The sequence below is a fragment of the Oryctolagus cuniculus genome, chromosome 14 (assembly GCF_051225735.1).
Source record: "Oryctolagus cuniculus isolate XC-2025 breed Fujian yellow rabbit chromosome 14, ASM5122573v1, whole genome shotgun sequence".
Classification (NCBI taxonomy): domain Eukaryota; kingdom Metazoa; phylum Chordata; class Mammalia; order Lagomorpha; family Leporidae; genus Oryctolagus; species Oryctolagus cuniculus.
In genome coordinates this window covers 766,574-790,368 of record NC_142880.1, presented here as the reverse complement: position 1 = coordinate 790,368, position 23,795 = coordinate 766,574, and the positions used below count along the sequence as shown (strand labels likewise).

General features: G+C 59.3%; 1 long non-coding RNA gene across 1 annotated transcript in view; it reads right to left on the bottom strand.

Annotated features, from left to right (window-relative positions):
• The window catches only part of LOC149122215 (uncharacterized), a 70,753-nt gene that overhangs the window by 30,994 nt on the left and 15,964 nt on the right, over window positions 1–23,795 (bottom strand). Inside the window, exon 2 of the long non-coding RNA XR_016220217.1 lies at window positions 17,836–17,943. This is a non-coding gene — a long non-coding RNA (uncharacterized LOC149122215). The remainder of the gene's footprint in view (window positions 1–17,835; window positions 17,944–23,795) is intronic.

The following is a 23,795-nucleotide window of genomic DNA, read 5'->3' as shown; positions in this document are numbered from 1 at the left end:
TTTCCACCACCCTGTGTGCCCTAAATGCAGAGTGAGAAGTCTGTGTGACCCCATGGCTATAGTTCCCAACAGGTGAGGTCCAGTCTTGCCTGCAGGATCACTGAGCACTGGACTTAGCAGCACTTCCCTAGTCCAGTTCTCCAGGATCACCCAGCTCTGGGCTTAGCACCACTGCCCCAGGTCTAGCACTACAGGATCACCCAGCACTGGGCTCAGCAACACTGCCCCAGGTCTAGGTCAGCAGGATCACCCAGCACTGGGCTCAGCAGCACTGCCCCAGGTCTAGGTCAGCAGGATCACCCAGCTCTGGGCTCAGCACCACTGCCCCAGGTCTAGGTCAGCAGGATCACCCAGCTCTGGGCTCAGCAGCACTGCCCCAGGTCTAGGTCAGCAGGATCACCCAGCTCTGGGCTCAGCAGCACTGCCCCAGGTGTACACCTGTGGGATCACCCAGCACTAGGCTCAGCAGCACTGCCCCAGGTCTAGGTCAGCAGGGTCACCCAGCACTGGGCTCAGCAGCACTGCCCCAGGTGTAGCACTTCAGGAACACCTAGCACTAGGCTCAGCAGCACTGCCCCAGGTCTAGGTCAGCAGGATCACCCAGCACTAGGCCCAGCAGCACTGCCCCAGGTGTACATCTGTGGGATCACCCAGCACTGGGCTCAGCAGCACTGCCCCAGGTCTAGGTCAGCAGGATCACCCAGCTCTGGGCTCAGCAGCACTGCCCCAGGTCTAACACTACAGGATCATCCAGCACTGGGCTCAGCAGCATTGCCCCAGGTGTACACCTGTGGGATCACCCAGCACTGGACTCAGCAGCACTGCCCCAGGTCTAGGTCAGCAGGGTCACCCAGCTCTGGGCTCAGCAGCACTGCCCCAGGTGTAGCACTTCAGGAACACCTAGCACTAGGCTCAGCAGCACTGCCCCAGGTCTAGGTCAGCAGGATCACCCAGCTCTGGGCTCAGCAGCACTGCCCCAGGTGTACATCTGTGGGATCACCCAGCACTGGGCTCAGCAGCACTGCCCCAGGTCTAGGTCAGCAGGATCACCCAGCACTGGGCTCAGCAGCACTGCCCCAGGTCTAGGTCAGCAGGATCACCCAGCTCTGGGCTCAGCAGCACTGCCCCAGGTCTAACACTACAGGATCATCCAGCACTGGGCTCAGCAGCACTGCCCCAGGTCTAGGTCAGCAGGATCACCCAGCACTGGGCTCAGCAGCACTGCCCCAGGTGTAGCACTTCAGGAACACCTAGCACTAGGCTCAGCAGCACTGCCCCAGGTCTAGGTCAGCAGGATCACCCAGCTCTGGGCTCAGCAGCACTGCCCCAGGTGTACATCTGTGGGATCACCCAGCACTGGGCTCAGCAGCACTGCCCCAGGTCTAGGTCAGCAGGATCACCCAGCACTAGGCCCAGCAGTACTGCCCCAGGTGTACATCTGTGGGATCACCCAGCACTGGGCTCAGCAGCACTGCCCCAGGTCTAGGTCAGCAGGATCACCCAGCACTAGGCCCAGCAGCACTGCCCCAGGTCTAGGTCAGCAGGATCACCCAGCACTGGGCTCAGCAGCACTGCCCCAGGTCTAGGTCAGCAGGATCACCCAGCACTGGGCTCAGCAGCACTGCCCCAGGTCTAGGTCAGCAGGATCACCCAGCTCTGGGCTCAGCAGCACTGCCCCAGGTCTAACACTACAGGATCATCCAGCACTGGGCTCAGCAGCACTGCCCCAGGTGTACACCTGTGGGATCACCCAGCACTGGACTCAGCAGCACTGCCCCAGGTCTAGGTCAGCAGGGTCACCCAGCTCTGGGCTCAGCAGCACTGCCCCAGGTGTAGCACTTCAGGAACACCTAGCACTAGGCTCAGCAGCACTGCCCCAGGTCTAGGTCAGCAGGATCACCCAGCTCTGGGCTCAGCAGCACTGCCCCAGGTGTACATCTGTGGGATCACCCAGCACTGGGCTCAGCAGCACTGCCCCATGTCTAGGTCAGCAGGATCACCCAGCTCTGGGCTCAGCAGCACTGCCCCAGGTCTAACACTACAGGATCATCCAGCACTGGGCTCAGCAGCACTGCCCCAGGTCTAGGTCAGCAGGATCACCCAGCACTAGGCCCAGCAGTACTGCCCCAGGTGTACATCTGTGGGATCACCCAGCACTGGGCTCAGCAGCACTGCCCCAGGTCTAGGTCAGCAGGATCACCCAGCACTGGGCTCAGCAGCACTGCCCCAGGTGTACACCTGTGGGTCACCCAGTTTTTCACCAGCAACAGTCTCTCTTTTGCAGCCAAGAACAGAACTCGCCAAAACATCGTGGCAGTAATGAGTGACGGGCTACTCCCCATTCAGCATTTTTGTGTTAAATATAAATTTGCTGCATAATTTCATTTGCTAAGAAGATTAGACTCTGTTGTAATTACAAGTGAGAGTAGGGATATCAGAGGCAGCCGCTCCTGGGAGCCATCTCCAATCACACACGGGCAAACGCGCGGCTCAGCCTCCGCAAGAGTGGGTTTGTAATTCCTTCACAGAACACAAGGAAAATCAATTAGCATCAGGCTCTGTTATGCATATTCGTCTCACTGTCTCAATCCTAGCAACAGCTGTGCTGACTTCAAGGAGCAGGAAGGAAGTGTGGAGAGAGGGAGATAGGGGACAAAGGAGACAGAGAGGACTGGAAGGGTGGACGGAGGAGGTTCAGACGAGGCATGGGAGCAGTGTCTGGAGGAGCACAGGCAAAGGGGCGGAGGTGGCTCCGCCCTGCTTCCGCCCTGGGCGGCTGCACCCCGGCCAGCCCAGTGCACAGGGTGCAGCACGGCGAGAGGGCCACTGGCTCCCAACTCAGGCTGCATCAGCACCGCCCCATTTCAGCTCCCGCTGGCCGAGAGGCCTTGGGCCACTCGTTCTCTCTGCCCAGTTCCTAACACCACCAGAAAGAGGACAACAGGAACCGCAGTGTGGACCCAGCCACACCCTCGGCTAACTCCGACGACCACGAGGATGGTGAGGAGGCGGGGTCACACCCTCGTGCGCACCTGGCGGGAGTACAGAGCAGGAAGCCGTTCTAGAGCTGGCCGCCTTGGAAGTGCAGGTGCCTCCCCAGCCACTCCCTGGGAGCACACGCCCTAGGGGACTGGTGCAGGAAAACTCGCCCCAAACAGCCCTGCTGTGCTAACGGCCAAAACTGGAGCAACCCAAGCATTCCCTCGCAGAGCGGTGAGGAGCACTGATCCTGAGGAACGCGGAGCGAGAAGAGCCCACACGCAGGGCTCGCTCCCTCTCCACAAACCCGGCCCTGGGTTCTAGAACGCCAAGGAGCCCGAGCTCCGAGTTGCGCATGGGAACTCCGTGTTCTCGGCTGACCGTGAGACCGTTCTCTGTGTTAGAATAGACCCTCTGAAGACTGCAGTGGGTTCAGTCCCATGTGTGCTGGCGGGGGGGGGGGGGAGGCTCCGAGGGGCAGAGCAAGGGGGCGCCTGCCCTCTCACTGACCGCGCCTCTGCGCCTGTCCACCTGACCCGTGGCTGGGCACAGGAGCCAGGTCCAGGCAGTCTGCATGCGGCGAGGGGAAAGCCTGCTGTCGGAAAGGGAGCAAGGGAGGACCTGGGTGGACAGACTCCCCCTCCTCACACGGCCCTCATCCTCCTCCAGGGCCCTCCCCCTGCCCCGGTCCTGAGACCCCACTCCTGCCCTCCCTGCAGAGAGCACGTGGGGCCAGTGGGAGCCCTGCAGAGGGCGGGACGGGACCCTCCCCCCTCCAGCCCCTTTTCTGCTCAGGGCTCTGACGTCAACGTCATCCCCAGAAGCACTCAACGGCACCCACAGGGTAAAGCCACGGGTACTCCTGCTCTGCCTCCCGAGATGGCGCCCCACGGCCTCACAGCCATGAGCGCCGTGGGGCCCCGTCACACGACAGCGCCTCCACAGTAACTGCCAACTCCTGCCCGAGCTCCGCGGGCCATGACGGGCATCCCATCCACAGAGAAGAGTGACAGCACCACGCAGTCCTGGGCCCCAGTCCCCGCCCCTGCCAGGGAGGGTGTGGCCTGTGCTGCCCGTCTGACGCCACAGCATTCGGAGCACCCTGAAATCACGCACCCTCGAGCCAGTCTCCGCCCTCCTGAGGATGGCTGCAGAGTGGCAGGCGCTCGTCTGCCTGCCGTGACTCCCCCGCCCCAAGAGGAGCAGGCCGGCTGGGGGTTGTGCGGACAGGACGGGAGCAAAGGAAAGGCAGTGTCCAGTGGATTCTGTGCACAGGCCACAGGGCCACGGAGCCCCGAGCTGCCCCACAGGCTGTGTGCACACAAGAAGTACCAGCTCCTGCTGTCCTGCGATTCCGACAAGGGAAAAGCCTGGGAAACGCGAGGAATGGCGATGTGGGAATCAGACCCTCACCTCCTTTGACTCCGGCGGCGGCAGCGAGGCACACCCAGGAGGCAGGTAGGGAGGCACACCCAGGAGGCAGGTAGCGAGGCACACCCAGGAGGCGGTATCGAGGCACACCCAGGAGGCAGGCAGAGGCACACCCAGGAGGCAGGCAGCGAGGCACACCCAGGAGGCAGGCAGAGGCACACCCAGGAGGCAGGGCAGGTAGAGGCACACCCAGGAGGCAGGCAGCGAGGTACACCCACGAGGCAGGCAGCGAGGCACCCAGGAGGCAGGTAGAGGCACACCCAGGAGGCAGCGAGGCACACCCAGGAGGCAGGCAGAGGCACACCCAGGAGGCAGGTAGAGGCACACCCAGGAGGCAGGCAGGTAGAGGCACACCCAGGAGGCAGGCAGCGAGGTACACCCACGAGGCAGGCAGCGAGGCACCCAGGAGGCAGGTAGAGGCACACCCAGGAGGCAGGCAGAGGCACACCCAGGAGGCAGGCAGAGGCACACCCAGGAGGCAGGGCAGGTAGAGGCACACCCAGGAGGCAGCGAGGCACACCCAGGAGGCAGGCAGGTAGAGGCACACCCAGGAGGCAGGCAGGTAGAGGCACACCCAGGAGGCAGCGAGGCACACCCAGGAGGCAGGCAGAGGCACACCCAGGAGGCAGGCAGAGGCACACCCAGGAGGCAGGTAGAGGCACACCCAGGAGGCAGGCAGAGGCACACCCAGGAGGCAGGTAGAGGCACACCCAGGAGGCAGGCAGGTAGAGGCACACCCAGGAGGCAGGCAGCGAGGCACACCCACGAGGCAGGCAGCGAGGCACCCCAGGAGGCAGGTAGAGGCACACCCAGGAGGCAGGCAGGTAGAGGCACACCCAGGAGGCAGGCAGGTAGAGGCACACCCAGGAGGCAGGCAGGTAGAGGCACACCCAGGAGGCAGGCAGGTAGAGGCACACCCAGGGGGCAGGTAGAGGCACACCCAGGAGGCAGGTAGAGGCTCCGCACGCCAACAGGTGCAGCTGGGCCCTGTCTGAGGCTGACACGGGACCTTGCAGAGGAGCAAGAGGGGCGCCGGGACTCCACCAGCTTCTCTTGTGACTGCTTCAGACTTGCCTGGTCTGAGACACACACACACACACACACACACACACTCTCTCTCTCTCTCTCTCTCTCTCTCTCTCTCACACACACACACACACACGCACACGCACTCTGACCATCCCACAGAGCACCGTCCACACACACCCAGTGTTCAATTACGGGAAGAGCCTGTGGTTAACAGTGACCCAAGGCCGGCACCACGGCTCACTAGGCTAATCCTCCGCCTAGTGGCGCCGGCACACTGGGTTCTAGTCCCGGTCAGGGCGCCGGATTCTGTCCCGGTTCCCGCTCTTCCAGGCCAGCTCTCTACTGTGGCCAGGGAGTGCAGTGGAGGATGGCCCAAGTGCTTGGGCCCTGCACCCCATGGGAGACCAGGAGAAGCACCTGGCTCCTGCCATCGGATCAGCGCGGTGCGCCGGCTGCAGCGTGCCGGCCGCGGCGGCCATTGGAAGGTGAACCAACGGCAAAGGAAGACCTTTCTCTCTGTCTCTCTCTCTCACTGTCCACTCTGCCTGTAAAAACAAACAAAAAAAAAAAAAAAAAAAAAAAAAAACAGTGACCCAGAGGCCAGAACTCAGTTCCCAGCTGAGGCCACCATGAATGGTCTCTGCTAGGCCCGGGGGTGGGGCCCCTCTGCCTGCTGTTTCCAGACTCCAACTGCAACGAAACGGAACACGCGTTTTGTCAGAGAACACCTCTGTTGAGTAGACTATTTTTAGAAGAGTGCTACATTCACAGTGGTTTCCACTGTTAGGAGCGCAGCGCTGTCGTGTGGCACTCAGGTCACCAAGTCCCAGGCTTACTGAGCCCCTGGGGGTCGCCTGCAGGCTTCTCTCCAGGACCCCTGGGGTCTGAGCAGTCTCTGCTAAGCCCCGGGCTGTGGCTCCGCCCCACCCCCTGCCACTGACGTCCGTGGCAGTCCTGCAAGATCCCCTTTATTTGTCTGATGCTTTTCTCAGAGCTGAGCGCCCCTCAGGGCGTTCGTAACCACGATGTGGCTGTGCAGGGATCATCAGGTTTCTCCCGTGAACCCGTCCTGTACAAGCACGGGGGCCAGGACCCCTGCAGATTCCAGTATCCAAGGATGCTCGTGTCCTGGTACAGAAGGGCACGGTGTTTACGAGGAACCCCCGAGTGCTTTAAGTCCCCTCCAATTTCCTCCAAGCCAGCACGGTGTGTCTGCTGTGTAAGAGAGACTGACCTGCCCAGCCAGCCTGGCCACGGGCGCGCCAGCCGGGACAGCGTTTGAAATACTCTCAACCCTGGTTGGTGCAGTCTGCAGGTGCAGAAGTCGTGGGTGCCCCGTGGAGGAGTCACAGGAGGAGCTGCGGCACAGAGGGGTGGGTGCTCTCTCCCCTGGGGGGCACAGAGGGGTGGGTGCTCTCTCCCCTGTCTGTGGGGGGCACAGAGGGGTGGGTGTTATCTCCCCTGTCTGTGGGGGGCACAGAGGGGTGGGTGCTCTCTCCCCTGGGGGGGCACAGTGGAGGTAGGTGCTCTCTCCCCTGTCTGTGGGGGGGGCACAGCGGGGTGGGCGTTCTCTCCCCTGGGGGGCACAGCGGGGTGGGTGTTCTCTCCTCTGGGGGGCACAGCGGGGTGGGTGTTCTCTCCCCTGGGGGTGCACAGCGGGGTGGGTGTTCTCTCCCCTGTCTGTGGGGGGCACAGTGGGGTGGGTGCTCTCTCCCCTGTCTGTGGGGGGCACAGCGGGGTGGGTGTTCTCTCCCCTGGGGGGCACAGTGGGGTGGGTGTTCTCTCCCCTGGGGGGCACAGCGGGGTGGGTGCTCTCTCCCCTGTCTGTGGGGGGCACAGTGGGGTGGGTGCTCTCTCCCCTGTCTGTGGGGGGCACAGTGGGGTGGGTGTTCTCTCCCCTGTCTGTGGGGGGCACAGCGGGGTGGGTGTTCTCTCCCCTGGGGGGAGGGCACAGCGGGGTGGGTGTTCTCTCCCCTGTCTGTGGGGGGCACAGTGGGGTGAGTGCTCTCTCCCCTGGGGGGTACAGCGGGGTGGGTGTTTTCTCCCCTGGGGGGGCACAGCGGGGTGGGTGCTCTCTCCCCTGGTGGGGGCACAGTGCAGGTGGGTGTTCTGCTCCTTTCTTGCAGGGCAGGAACCAGCATAGATTACCTGGGATTCTTCCGCGGCTGGGAAGATGGACCGTTCACCAGGATGGTGCGCACCAGGGTAAGCTGTCCAAGCTGTCGTCCTGCAGCCAGTAAGGCCACTTTCTCCACCACCCATGGCCACGTCCACCTCCCCCACCACTCAAGCGAACTTGTCTCGACTACTTCTAATGCCCTTGGATTCTCCTCCCACAGCCTGCCTTCCACGCTGGGGCCCCTAGACCCCTAAACGCTCTTTTCAAGGCATTCGATAAGCTTCACCCTTTTAAGCTTTTTTTATCTGGATGGCAGAAAGACAGATGTAGGTCTTCCATCCGGTGATTCCCATGCTCAAAACGGCGGGGCTGGACCGGCCAAAGCCAGGGGCAGAGATCTCAATCCAGCTCTTCCACCCGGGTGGCAGCGACCCAGCTGCTTGCCAATCTGTCCCTGCGACCCCTGCGTCTCCCTCCACTCACAACGCCCACACAGCATCCTCACACCTCACCGCCCGGCCTGCCCTCTCCAGCCCCCTTCCCCCTCAGATCCCTGGCAACCGCCAGCCCTTCTCCTCTCTGTCTGGTTTTGCTTCCAGAACGTCCCCAGTTGTCACCACACATCACGGAGCCTCTCTGGACTGGCGTTTCTCACGTACAGTTCACATCTGCATTTCCTCCACGTCTCCGTGTGGCTTACTGGGTCACGCCTTCCCATCACACACACGGCCCAGGTCGCTTGTCCGCCTGCCTGTTGAGACCTGTTGTACTGGATCTTTCAGAGATTATGCATGAGTCTGTTATAAATATTCATGTGAAGGCTTTTGCATGGACACAGGTTTTCAGCTCACCTGGGTAAGTGCCTAGAAGTGGTCACAGGTTATGACTCTGCTCAGCTTTTAGAAATGGCCAAACTATCTTCCCAACAGTGCCACACTGTGTTACCCCCAGGCTGAGAATCCCAGTCACATTAAAAACCTGCCAGAACAGGCAAGAGCCAAACACTCAGACTTGCTGCCATGGGGCAGCCGCATCCTGGAGACCAACCAGGCTGACTCTCGGCTGCCCCAGTGGGTGCCTTCCTGGAAGCGAGTGATGAGCTTCTGTCCTTGTGGGGACACAGCACGTGTGTTCATGGAGCAGCAAACAGCTCTGGAACCACGGCAGGGGCTGAACTGGCTTTACAGAGACACCACACGTGGAGCTCCAGAACAGGGCCTCTTCGGGCGGAGTCACTCATACACGGCCACACCCACGAAACAGACCAGGGGCAAGGATCCTGAGTGGGAACAACACAATCCCCTGTTGCACTGGGGCCTGAGCAGACCCTGCCAAGAAGAAAGTGTCTGGTAATAATAATAGATAAAATTAAAAAGGAGAGATTATTCCAACATGAGAAGCAGTCCACACAGCAGACTCATAGAATGACAATCACTTTAAACAGCACTCTGACCTCAGAATCAGCCTTTAAGGCACTCTGGTCTGGCTGAAAAGCCCATGAGAGCATTTCAGGCATGGGAAGCCAAGACACTATGGCAAAAAGATGTCCTACATGGAGGACCTCTGTGAGGGAGACCTCAGTGGAAAGAAAGGGCCATCAGAGAAGGAGGTTCCTTTCTCTGAAGGGAGAAGAGAACGTCCACTTTGCTTATGGCCTTGTCTACTGATGGAGATTATGGATTCAAAAGGCTTCCATAGCCTAGGCAGCTCATGTCAAGAACCTCTGGTGATTACTGACATCATAAATAAGAGTGTCAATTGTGAAATCAACAACAGGAGTCACTGTGCATACTCCCCATGTAGGTCCTATATACTCCCCATGTAGGACCTCTGTCTTCAGTGAGTTTCACTGTGAGAATTAACTGTAAAACCACTTCTTAAACAGTTTTTTCATGTGTGTGCATATATATGCAAATGGTTGAAATCTTTAATTAGTACAGAGTTGGTCTTCTGTGTATGACGTTAACTGAAAATGAATCTTAATGGAGAATGGGACTGGGAATAGCAGAGGGAGGTGGAGGGGTGGGAGGGCGGGTATGGGCGGAAGAATCACTATATTTCTAAAGTACTTATGAAATCTGTACTCATCAAATAAAAGGTTTCTCTGGGAAAAAAAGAAAAGAAAAAAGAAAGTGGTCGTGAGATCCTCAAGGTCAGTGACTCCTTGCCTCTGGGAAGGGCCAGCTGCCTCCCCACTTACAGACCATCCAGAGTCCACACCACGAAACACAGGTGGACCCTTGATGACATTCAGAGACACTTCTGGCACCTGTTCCCACTGCCACCATTTTGCACATTTGCCCCAAACCCACCGGTCAGGCCTTGGGTCCTGAGGAGCAATGAGCGCTGCAGGCCCCTCCAGCCGGCACCTGCTCTCTGCAGGCGGCTCTAACTCCAGCCTCTGAACCCCTTCCCAAGAGTGTTCTGGAAGGGCAGCTGTGAGGATGTCAACAGTGGGCACTGGGAAAACGATGTCCGACCTCCAGGAACCTAACCCCGGACAGAGAAAGTCGGCTCCAAACTTCCAAATGCGTAGGAACCCAAGACAGATGAGAGGCACCGCGAAGCCAGCCCTGCTGCCCTTGGATTCCCCAGGATGGAAAATCACCCCCTCCACCTGCCCAGGCGCTGGGGGCCCACCTCCCAGCCGAGTCTTCCCTCCAGGTGAGCCACAGCTACTTCTGCCAAGTTCATGTCCATCTCTGAGACAGGGAGAGGCCACAGCAGGGAATCCAAAGAGCTCAGCTGCTGGACTCCTGGGGGAGAGGTCACATACACCCCACGCATCATCTGGGGTTCCAGTGGGGACAATGACACAACAGGACCAGGGAATGTGGCCTGAGGAGGGACAACGTGCACTGCTGGGGTCTGTGCCCCAAGAAGGTCTCTGTGCTGGAACCTTGGTCCCCAGTGCACTGAGAGGTGGGGGACCTGGGGGCAGGTGAGAAGGCCATGCGCAGCCCCCCGCGAAGGGATTCCTGTTGTCATCACAGGACAAGGTCAGCCTGTGAGAGCAGTGGAGACAGAGTGGGCTGCCACCTGCCCGGCCCCCCTCTGCTGTGCCATCACACAGAGCAGGCGGTGACAGAGTGACACAGCCGGGGGCGGGAGGCCCTCCCCAGTCACCAGTGCAGTGACATTTGGACTTCGCGGCTGCTGGAAGCAGGAGCCGAATGAGCCTCTTTTCTCGTGTGCTGCAGAAGATGGACCGAGACAGGCACCGGAGGTGGGAATCACGCGTCCGATGCGCGCCGACTGCTCTCAGGCCGCTGCTGAGCACGACAGCGCGGCCGCCCGTCGTGCGCAATCAGCCGGCAGACAGCAGGTGCGGGAAACCCGCTGGCAGCGCTAAAAGGAAAACCAGTCAGGATCGTCCCGCCGGCAGCAGCACTTACTCTGACGATTTCAGAGCACTCAGCGCTCCCTGTAATTAGTCGGCAGCCGGGAAGGCCTGCCAGCAGTGCGGCCGGTGACGCACGCACACACTTCCTGGGGCACAATTCCTGAAAGGAAGGCCGCTGAAACCCAGCGAGGTGCCGTCCGTCCGCCCTGTGTGTGCAGCCCTGAGCAGCAGCTCGACTCCCAGGCCGCTGGGGACCGAGGGCCGCCCTGGGCACTGGCTCTCAGGGACGCGGAGGCACGGGGAGCATCTCACGGCAAACCCCACGCGAGAGGTGGCCCCGGCACTGGCAGCTCTCACTGCCAGGCTGCCAGCCGGAGCTTGTGGGCGGCCGCCCCATCCCGACCCAGCGCTGAGTGCTGGACCAGCACCAGCGTCCCACACAGAAGAGGGGCGCAGTGACAGGCGTGTGGCCTACGCTGTGGCACAGCGGGGTCCCGGTCCCCTCGGCGGCCCCACTCCACCCAGGCACAGTCAGTGTCTCCTCGTGAGACCTGCAGGGAGGAGCAGTGACCCCAGCAGTGAGGAGGTGGCTCAGGTGGCGACGTGCTCCTGCTGCCCCAGGAGCGCCTGCCCCAACAGTGGCCACCGTGCAGACTGCATGCTGGGAGCGTCGATGGGGAAGGGAGACACCTGCAGCCTGACAGTGGCCTCCCGTTTCAAACACTCAAGGAGATGCAGAAACCCCTGAGAAAAAGCAGCTCTGACCCTGAACAGGACTCAGCCAGCCCTGAACCAGGCCTCCGTCAGCACAGAAGCAGCACGGCTGGGCTGTGAGCACTGGGAGATGGCGAGACTGCACAGAATACACTGTCTGTGCTCCCGCGGAGGCTAACTCAGCACCAACAGCCACACCAGAAACAAAACACCGACCCGAACCACAGCCCTCAGTCACAGCAGGAGCCACACACAGCCCTCAGTCACAGCAGGAGCCACACACAGCCCTCAGTCACAGCAGGAACCACACACAGCCCTCAGTCACAGCAGGAGCCACACACAGCCCTCAGTCACAGCAGGAACCACACACAGCCCTCAGTCACAGCAGGAGCCACACACAGCCCTCAGTCACAGCAGGAGCCACACACAACCCTCAGTGCACAGCAGGAGCCACACACAGCCCTCAGTCACAGCAGGAGCCACACACAGCCCTCACTCACAGCAGGAACCACACACAGCCCTCACTCACAGCAGGAGCCACACACAGCCCTCAGTCACAGCAGGAGCCACACACAACCCTCAGTGCACAGCAGGAGCCACACACAGCCCTCAGTCACAGCAGGAGCCACACACAGCCCTCAGTCACAGCAGGAACCACACACAGCCCTCAGTTACAGCAGGAGCCACACACAGCCCTCAGTCACAGCAGGAACTAACACAGCCCTCACTCACAGCAGGAGCCACACACAGCCCTCAGTCACAGCAGGAGCCACACACAACCCTCAGTGCACAGCAGGAGCCACACACAGCCCTCAGTCACAGCAGGAGCCACACACAGCCCTCACTCACAGCAGGAACCACACACAGCCCTCACTCACAGCAGGAGCCACACACAGCCCTCAGTCACAGCAGGAGCCACACACAACCCTCAGTGCACAGCAGGAGCCACACACAGCCCTCAGTCACAGCAGGAGCCACACACAGCCCTCAGTCACAGCAGGAACCACACACAGCCCTCAGTTACAGCAGGAGCCACACACAGCCCTCAGTCACAGCAGGAACTAACACAGCCCTCAGTTACAGCAGGAGCCACACACAGCCCTCAGTCACAGCAGGAACCACACACAGTCCTCAGTCACAGCAGGAGCCACACACAACCCTCAGTGCACAGCAGGAGCCACACACAGCCCTCAGTCACAGCAGGAGCCACACACAGCCCTCAGTCACAGCAGGAACTAACACAGCCCTCAGTCACAGCAGGAGCCACACACAGCCCTCAGTCACAGCAGGAACTAACACAGCCCTCAGTCACAGCAGGAGCCACACACAGCCCTCAGTCACAGCAGGAGCCACACACAGCCCTCAGTCACAGCAGGAGCCACACACAGCCCTCAGTCACAGCAGGAGCCACACACAGCCCTCAGTCACAGCAGGAACCACACACAGCCCTCAGTGTACAGCAAAACCACACACAGCCCTCAGTCACAGCAGGAGCCACACACACCCTCAGTCACAGCAGGAGCCACACACAGCCCTCAGTGTACAGCAGGAACCACACACACCCTCAGTCACAGCAGGAGCCACACACAGCCCTCAGTCACAGCAGGAACCACACACAGCCCTCAGTCACAGCAGGAACCACACACACCCTCAGTCACAGCAGGAGCCACACACAGCCCTCAGTCACAGCAGGAGCCACACACAGCCCTCAGTCACAGCAGGAGCCACACACAGCCCTCAGTCACAGCAGGAGCCACACACAGCCCTCAGTCACAGCAGGAGCCACACACAGCCCTCAGTCACAGCAGGAGCCACACACAGCCCTCAGTCACAGCAGGAACTACACACAGCCCTCAGTGCACAGCAGGAGCCGCACACAGCCCTCAGTCACAGCAGGAGCCACACACAGCCCTCAGTCACAGCAGGAACCACACACAGCCCTCAGTGTACAGCAAAACCACACACAGCCCTCAGTGCACAGCAGGAGCCACACACACCCTCAGTCACAGCAGGAGCCACACACAGCCCTCAGTGTACAGCAGGAACCACACACACCCTCAGTCACAGCAGGAGCCACACACAGCCCTCAGTCACAGCAGGAGCCACACACAGCCCTCAGTCACAGCAGGAACCACACACAGCCCTCAGTCACAGCAGGAACCACACACACCCTCAGTCACAGCAGGAGCCACACACAGCCCTCAGTCACAGCAGGAGCCACACACAGCCCTCAGTCACAGCAGGAGCCACACACAGCCCTCAGTCACAGCAGGAACTAACACAGCCCTCAGTTACAGCAGGAACCACACACAGCCCTCAGTCACAGCAGGAACTAACACAGCCCTCAGTCACAGCAGGAACCACACACAGCCCTCAGTCACAGCAGGAGCCACACACAGCCCTCAGTCACAGCAGGAGCCACACACAGCCCTCAGTCACAGCAGGAGCCACACACAGCCCTCAGTCACAGCAGGAGCCACACACAGCCCTCAGTCACAGCAGGAACCACACACAGCCCTCAGTCACAGCAGGAGCCACACACAGCCCTCAGTCACAGCAGGAACCACACACAGCCCTCAGTCACAGCAGGAGCCACACACAGCCCTCAGTGTACAGCAGGAACCACACACACCCTCAGTCACAGCAGGAGCCACACACAGCCCTCAGTGCACAGCAGGAGCCACACACAGCCCTCAGTCACAGCAGGAGCCACACACAGCCCTCAGTCACAGCAGGAGCCACACACAGCCCTCAGTCACAGCAGGAGCCACACACAGCCCTCAGTCACAGCAGGAGCCACACACAGCCCTCAGTCACAGCAGGAACTAACACAGCCCTCAGTCACAGCAGGAACCACACACAGCCCTCAGTCACAGCAGGAGCCACACACAGCCCTCAGTCACAGCAGGAACCACACACAGCCCTCAGTCACAGCAGGAGCCACACACAGCCCTCAGTCACAGCAGGAGCCACACACAGCCCTCAGTCACAGCAGGAGCCACACACAGCCCTCAGTCACAGCAGGAACTAACACAGCCCTCAGTTACAGCAGGAACCACACACAGCCCTCAGTCACAGCAGGAACCACACACAGCCCTCAGTCACAGCAGGAGCCACACACAGCCCTCAGTCACAGCAGGAGCCACACACAGCCCTCAGTCACAGCAGGAGCCACACACAGCCCTCAGTCACAGCAGGAGCCACACACAGCCCTCAGTCACAGCAGGAGCCACACACAGCCCTCAGTCACAGCAGGAGCCACACACAGCCCTCAGTCACAGCAGGAGCCACACACAGCCCTCAGTCACAGCAGGAACCACACACAGCCCTCAGTCACAGCAGGAGCCACACACAGCCCTCAGTCACAGCAGGAGCCACACACAGCCCTCAGTCACAGCAGGAACTAACACAGCCCTCAGTTACAGCAGGAACCACACACAGCCCTCAGTCACAGCAGGAACCACACACACCCTCAGTCACAGCAGGAACCACACACAGCCCTCAGTCACAGCAGGAGCCACACACAGCCCTCAGTCACAGCAGGAGCCACACACAGCCCTCAGTCACAGCAGGAACTAACACAGCCCTCAGTCACAGCAGGAGCCACACACAGCCCTCAGTCACAGCAGGAGCCACACACAGCCCTCAGTCACAGCAGGAACCACACACAGCCCTCAGTCACAGCAGGAGCCACACTCCACCCCATGCACCATCAGGAACCTCAGTCCTGCATCAGGTGCCTGTTTTGCCTCACTTTCCGTTTTTGTTCCTCCAAGTCCATGACACTCCAGCGTACAGCTGGCCACAGCTCTCGGGTTGTACCCGAGTCAGGACTGGTGACACCACCTTCCAGGGACAGCCCAGGCCATGCGCCCTGCCGAAGCTCTCCCCTCACACTGTCCTTCGGGGACGCTGCCGTGAGGCTGTGCCCCATGGGCGGTGCCTGTGCGTTGTGCAGCTCCGCCTAGAAACCAGGCCTGGGTCTCACTTCCTGTCAGCACTCCCTGGGAGGCCTCCGGTGCAGGCTGGGAGGGAAAAGGCGGCACAGCAGGCGTGGGAACCAGGGGCATCGGCCACTGGGTTGTGTCCGAGGGCCTCCTCAGCCTAGTGATGCACGCATGCACACAGACAAACTTCACGGCCTGGTGGGGCCAACGACACCAGGATATGAAGGCAGCTCAGGAAGCAAGGTGACCTGGTGGCCCAAGGTCACGTGTTCAGTTAGCCGCAGGCCAAGAGCTGTCTCTCAAAAGGAGAGCAGCCTTCTGCAGACGACGGCTGGGCCTTGCTCTGTCGTCCTAGGGCCTCCTGCCAGGTGCTACAATCAGACCCTGTCTTCCACTGAAACTTCAAGCATACGGATCTGCTGGAACAGGTGGCCCACAAGGTGCAGCACCCAGGACCCAAGGCAGGGTGCAGGCCACTGCAGGCCCCACTCGAAACCAGCAGCCAGGGCAACACACCCAGGGGAGGATTCTGCAGGAGGAGCAAGGGTAACAGCTCGCCTTTCGCTTTAGAAGGAGGGTCTCGTCCACGGCCATACCACCCTGAACACGTCCGATCTCGTCTGATCCAGGAAGCTAAGCGGGGTCGGGCCTGCACACCCCACCCCTGTGAGCCACAGCCACTCCGCTCAGGCAGAAGGTCCCAGGGTTCTTCAGGTTAATTTCCTGCCCTGTCACAGGCAAACGTCCTATCAGTTAGCATAAAACAGTTGCTGCACCTGCTCACTGGGTCCAATCAGAATTAAGCCATCTGTGGCACGGAACAGTGGTGCTTTATGGGAGGGAAAGGAGTCAAGCTCACTGCAAACTGAACTGTGACACAGAGAACTCACAACTCAAAACTCTGCAGGTGGACACTTGGTGCAGCTCTGCTGGCAACAGACAAAACTGGAAACAAGCCAACGGCACGAATGTGCCAACCAACAGTGGCCAAGGCCAACCCACGCAGAGGAGTATACTCCACAGAGGGATGCAGGACTGACGCGTCTGCCGAGAGAAAAGTCTCTCTCCAGGCCGCGTGCCTGCGGTCCCACGTCCTACGACCTGCGCCAAGTGTCCCCGTCGCAGGGTCAGGGAAGGCTGTGGGTACCAGGGGGTGGCGGGGGGCGTTCCTCTCTGGAGACAGAAGACGTGGGTTACTGCGATGCAGACGTGCAATGAAACACCACAGAATCACATCCAAAGAGAGAAAGTCACGCACGAGAAACGCGACAGCCAAATGCTCCCACGCTGGGTGAACGGCTTTAGGCCGACAGCAGCGTCCGCGCTGCGCTGGCGCATTATACACGTGTTACATGTATTATACATGTGTGTTACATGTATTATACACGTGTGTTACATGTATTGTGCACGTGTGTTGTATGTATTATGCACGTGTGTTGCATGTGTTATGCACGTGTGTTGCATGTGTTATACACGTGTGCTCGGTTGTCATGGGGAAGCAGGAGTATTTCTGCAAGTTCTTGTGAGTGGTAACCCACTTTCTAAACAAAAAAAGAGCTATTTTTTCCAAAGTTACACTCTGAAATCTACAACGCCTGGAGTTAGGGGAGGGGCCTGACCTAGCACAGAGAGTAAAGCAGAAACGTGGACCATTCGGAACAACTGCCACTTTACAGATTTAAAATAGAAACACAGGTAGATGTAAATTTCCACAATTTTACGTAGGGCAACCAAATATGGCGATGTGGCAGCATTCTGGTCAAAAGTGGACGTGGAGGAGACACTTGAGGTGTAGCGGGTAAAGCCACTGCCTGCGATGCCGGCATCCCACATGGGCACCGGTTCAAGTCCCGGCTGCGCCATTCTCACCCAGCTCCCTGCTATGGCCTGGGAAAGCAGTGGAAGACGGCCCAAGTGCTTGGGCCCTGCACCCATGTGGGAGACCTGGGAGAGGCTCCTGGCTCCTGGCTGCAGCCTGGCCCAGCCCTGGGTGGGATCTGCAGAGTGAACCAGTGGACAGACTCTCGCTCTGTCTCTCCATCTGTGTCTACAACTCTGACTTCCAAATACATCAATCAATCAATCTTTACAAGCAGAAAGAAGGAAAGATGAGGTCGACGCCCAGGTGTCCAGCGCACTGCACGCCCACACTGCAGCCGCACCTTCACGTTTATAGTGCAAGTCCACTCCCTGTGTCAGTGTTCGCGTGAGATGCCTCCCCCCACCAGCTGTCCCTCCGCGCCCCCGCCCCCTCGCTGCACAGAGCCGCTCACCTTCTCAGCAGGTCACGGGTGGAGCCCCCTGCTCCTGTGGTCTCGGTCTCGGCTCAACTCACTCCCTCACACTCCTGTTAGTTCAGCCGTCAGCACCCAGCACCGTGCCTGAAATACAGCAGATACTTCAGCTCTTACTTGCTTCATTCCTCTTTTGCTGTTGAGGTCAGGATTGTACGCACATGCACCCCCCCCACGTTTCAGACGACTGCCTCAGGATTCACACACAGAAGTAAACTAGACAGAGCTGAGACCTCTCTCTCTCTCTCTCTCCCCTTCCTCTCTCTCCATCCCCGTCTCTCTCTCTCTCCCCTTCCTCTCTCTCCATCCCCATCTCTCTCTCTCCCCTTCCTCTCTCTCCATCCCCATCTCTCTCTCTCCCCTTCCTCTCTCTCCATCCCCATCTCTCTCTCTCACTCGCTGTCTCTCTATCCCCCTCCTCTCTCACTGTCCTCCTCCTCCCTGTCTCTCTCTCTCCCTCCCTCCCTCCGTCTCTCTCTATCCCTGTCTCTCTCTCTCCTCTCTCTCCCCTCTCTCCCCTCTCTCTCCCCTCTCTCTCCCCTCTCTCTCCTCTCTCTCTCCCTCCCTCCCACACAAATGCTGACTCCTACATCCCAGCGAGCAGGCATTTCAATTCTGGGGACACTGTTCGCAGGTTTCTTGAACTCTGAGACTATTTGCACGGACTGGACGCGCTCCCGGCTCACTGAGACATCTCCTTTCAGGACCAGGTGAGCCCCCCCACCACCAGTCCCTATTCTCTCACGGTTTTCCTGGCTCGTGTCACATGAGCTCTATCCCGAGAGGCAACAGAATTCTTTTTCCACAGCCGTAAATGAGTCCCCTAAGGGACGTTGTTTGTTTTGCCTCCTTCAAATTGAGCTGTCATACAGTTCACTGATCCACAGGAAGAGTGATGATACATTTCATAAAAATAATTTAGGGGCATTTCTTCTGTCACAACACAAAGTGCCTTAAAACCAAACCGGCGTGAACGGCAATGATTCCGAGACAAGTGACGTTTCCCACTCGCCCATCTCTGACGTGTGGGGAGCACACGTGCATTGTACATGTCAGCCCTGTGCTAACAGCAGGCTCTGAACGCACGTGCCGCACGGCGAGGCAGGGCCGAGCGGGAGCACATGGGCGGCGGCAGGCACCGGGTGGACAGGCGGCGTTCCTGTCCTGGCTGGGGCTGGGATGAGGCGGCCAGGTGGATGTGCCGCGTGAGCCGAGCGCGGGGCACACACATCTGTCTGCAAAGGGCGGGCTATAGATGTTTTACACTTTGTGGGGCTGGGGCTGAGGGGTCTCCTTGTGACTCTCAACTCAGCCACTGTGGCACAGAAGCAGCCATGGGTGATGAATAAGGACGGCGTGTCTGGGTGCCGAAACAGAGCACCAGGGCAGCTGTTCGGCCTGGGGGTAAAGAGGCCCGCTTCCTGCCTGCAGAACCTGGGTCCCATCCCGGACTCTGGCTCCTGACTCCAGCCTCCCACTAAGGCAGCAGTGATGGCTCCCACATAGGAGGCTTGGACTGGGTTCCCAGCTCCTGGCCCAGCCTGGTCATTGCAGACATTTGGGGAGTGAACCAGGGCTGGCAGCTTTCTGTCTCTCAAATATATCACACACACAAAAATGCTAGAGGGGCAGAAAGCCATGAGCTGAGCACTGGCCTGTAGGACAAACACGCCATGGGCAGGAGGAGGAGGAGCCCAGGATATCCTGAGCTTTATGATGGACACAGCAGAAACAGGAGAGGAGGGGTCCAGGATGTCCCCAGGCTGTAGGATGGACACAGCAGAAACAGGAGAGGAGGGGCCCAGGATGTCCCCGGGCTGTAGGATGGACACAGCAGAAACAGGAGAGGAGGGGTCCAGGATGTCCCCGAGCTGTAGGATGGGCACAGCAGAAACAGGAGAGGAGGGGCCCAGGATGTCCCCAGGCTGTAGGATGGGCACAGCAGAAACAGGAGAGGAGGGGCCCAGGATGTCCCTGAGCTGTAGGATGGACACAGCAGAAACAGGAGAGGAGGGGCCCAGGATGTCCCCAGGCTGTAGGATGGACACAGCAGAAACAGGAGAGGAGGGGCCCAGGATGTCCCCAGGCTGTAGGATGGACACAGCAGAAACAGGAGAAGAGGAGCCCAGGATGCCCTGAGTGTAAGCCTGATGGTTAGGGAACATGGGAGCATTTGCAAGACGTGAAGAGAACAGCACGGAGGACCCATGCATGAAACCCAGGCAGACAGAGGAAGTCAGACAGAATGCCTTGAAGCTGAAAGGCAGAGCTACAGAGAGGGAGGGACGGAGAGAGAGACAAAGACAGAGGTCTTCCACCCGCTGGTTCACTCCCCAGCTGGCCACAAAGGCCAGGGCTGGGCCAGGATGAAGCCAGGAGCCAGGAGTTTCTTCTGGGTCTCCCACATGGGGGGCAGGAGCCCAAGCACTTGGGACATCTTCCACTGCTTCTCCCACACTGTTAGCAGGCAGCTGGATCAGAAGCAGAGCAGCCAGGACATGAACCAGCGTCCATATGGGATGCTGGGGTCACAGGCAGGGGCTTTACCTGCTGTACCACAACCTCACACGTGCGCGTCACCAGCAGCAGGAGCTGTGTGCTGTACGGTATGTGATGGTGCAGCACCAGGGTCCCACAGAATCAGGAGCCATGGCCACACGGGGACATTGCCATGGCTACACAGGGACAGAGCCATGGCTACACGGGGACATTGCCATGACTACATGGGGACACAGCCATGGCTACACGGGGACATTGCCATGACTACACAGGGACACAGCCATGACTACACGGGGGCTCCACGGGGACACAGTCATGACTACACGGGGGCTATACGGGGACACAGCCATGACTACAGGGGGACACAGCCATGGCTACACGGGGACACAGCCATGGCTACATGGGACACAGCCATGGCTACACGGGACACTGTCATGGCTACACGGTGACACAGCCATGGCTACATGGGGACAGAGCCATGACTACACGGGGGCTATACGGGGACATAGCCATGGCCACACGGGGACACAGCCATGACTACACGGGACACTGTCATGGCTCCACAGGGACACAGCCATGACTACACGGGGGCTATACAGGGACACAGCCATGGCTACATGGGGACACAGCCATGGCTCCACAGGGACACAGCCATGACTACATGGGGACACAGCCATGGCTACACGGGGACACAGCCATGACTACATGGGGACACAGCCATGGCTCCACAGGGACACAGCCATGACTACATGGGGACACAGCCATGACTACATGGGGACACAGCCATGGCTACACGGGGACACAGCCATGACTACACGGGGACAGAGCCATGGCTCCATGGGGACACAGCCGTGACTCCATGGGGACACAGCCATGGCCATGGCACCAGGTGACACGAATTTGCCAGCTCCACTGACCACTGTGGCATAATCAGCAAGGGGTGGACTGAAACATGGCCTGCAGCATGCGGCTGTCAGAATACGAGCGCAGTCCACATCCTGTCCTGGACTGTGTCTCCCGGGCTGCTGCTGCTTCTAGAACTTTCTAACTGGAGCCTTAAAGTATTTTCTGAACTAAATCTCCACCGAGAGTGGTTCTGCACAGCTAAAACTCAAAAGCAGTGTCTTCTGTTTTCTGAGTGAGTAGAAATGCAAGATTCTCAAGAAGATACGCCCACGTTCAAACCCAGTCACTCACACAGAAACCAGCGCCCCCCCCTCCCCAGCAGTGCTGAGCCAGCTCCGCCTCTGTAACAGACCTCGTGGAGCACGGCCGTGTGGCAGCACACGAGGTCTTGCCCAGACGCCCGGCCCGGGCACATCTCTCCTCCCCCGAGCCTGCGCCTCCTTGGCTGTGTTTGGTGACTGCGCTGGGGAATTCAGCTTTGGTGATGGTTCTCTCACAGCGCAGGGGAATCTCAACTATTTCTGCAGCCCCTCAGCAAGTCTAAAATTAACTCAAACCAAAGCTTTTTACAAAGCAAAGTGCAGGGGCCAGCCCTGTGTCACAGTGGGTAAAGCTACGCCTGCCTCGTCAGCGTCGATACCGGCACCAGTTCCAATCCCGGCTGCTCTACTTCTGATCCAGCTCCCTGCTAATGGCCTGGGAAAGCAGAGGAGGAGATGGCCCAAGTGCCTGGCCCCTACACCCATGTGGGAAGAAGCTCCTGGCTCCTGGCTTTGGATCGGCCTAGCTCTGGCCACTGAGTCCATTTGGGGAGTGAACCAGCAGAGGGAAGATCTCTCTCTTTCTCTCTGTTTTTCAAATAAATAAATAAATCTTTAAATAATTTAAAAAGCTAAGTACAGAACCTGTGCAGAGTATGCCGCCGATCATGTAAAAGGAAAAGCAGCAGAAACGTGGTGTGATTCCCTCTGGACGTGCACGCGGGAGCCGTGCAGGAGCCATGCGGGCTCAGGGTCACAGATCAAGAAGGGAGTTCCTCCGATGCCCTTTGTGAGTACTTTTTTTTCTTTTTTTTCTTTTAAGATTTTATTTATTTATTTGAGAGGTAGAGTTACAGACAGAGGGAGAGACAGAGAAAGGTCTTCCTTCCGTTGGTTCACTCCCCAAATGGCTGCAACAGCCGGAGCTGTGCTGATCCAGAGCCAGAAGCCAGGAGCTTCTCCTGGTCTCCCATGTGGGTGCAGGGCCCAAGCACTTGGGCCATTCTCCACTGCTGTACCAGGCCATAGCAAGAGATGGATTGGAAGTGGAGCAGCTGGGACTAGAACTGGCGCCCATATGGATGCCGGCGCCGCAGGCAGAGGATTAACCTACCGCGCCAGGGTGCCGGCCCCAAGTACTGAGTTTTCTACCATGCAGGTATCTTACCTACTAAATAACTAACAACGTGAAAAGGAGTTCTTCATGGAGTCAGCAGGAGCCGTTCTCTCTGCCCAGCCTGCCGTCGGAGCTCAGCAGCTGGGACACACACAGCCGCTCTCAGAACCCGCCGTCGGAACACGCCTCCCAGGCGAGCTGGCTGCAATGCTGACCTCACAGCCACGCTCGGCAAGCCGGTCAGACGTGCGCCATGAGACGTCAGTGCGTCCCTGCACATTCCTTCATGCCACAGGCTGTGGGCTCGGCTGTGCACACCCGGGGCTGGCTCAGCATCAGCCTAGTGGATAACATTTCGTCTTGGTTGGGGGGACACATGGATGTGACCACTTCCTGTGCAGACGAGCTGGGGACAGGTCTCCTGTGCTGGCAGAGGCTCCAGGGATGTGCCCACACCCCCGAGCCCGGTCAGGGTCAGGACAGGGTCAGGGTCAGGACAGGCTCCAGGGATGCACCCCCACCCCCGAGCCAGGTCAGGGTCAGGACAGGGTCAGGGTCAGGACAGGCTCCAGGGATGCACCCCCACCCCCGAGCCAGGTCAGGGTCAGGACAGGGTCAGGGTCAGGACAGGCTCCAGGGATGCACCCGCACCCCCGAGCCAGGTCAGGGTCAGGACAGGGTCAGGGTCAGGACAGGCTCCAGGGATGCACCCCCACCCCCGAGCCAGGTCAGGGTCAGGACAGGGTCAGGGTCAGGACAGGCTCCAGGGATGCACCCGCACCCCCGAGCCAGGTCAGGGTTGGGACACACACAGCCCTGCCAGAGCAGACGTCACAGCAAGGTGTGAGTGTGTTCTCTGGTGTTTGGCACAGGACAAGTGTGGCCCAGAAGGGCCTGGAAGAGCCCGGAAGACAGTCATGAGGAAAACCTCTGCAACATCAGGCATGCTCAGTGAAAGACACAATCCTCACGGCTGCCCATTCGGGATGGAATTCTCTCTCGCCAGGTAACACAAAGCCCACAATGCACCAGGCCAGTGAGGCCAGCCAGAGACTGCTCAGAGACAGCTGAGATTAGTCCCTGCACAAGCAAAGTCAAAAGGCCCTGAAACCTCACAGCTCAAACAGAGGAATCCGTACAGAGATGTTCCAGTATTT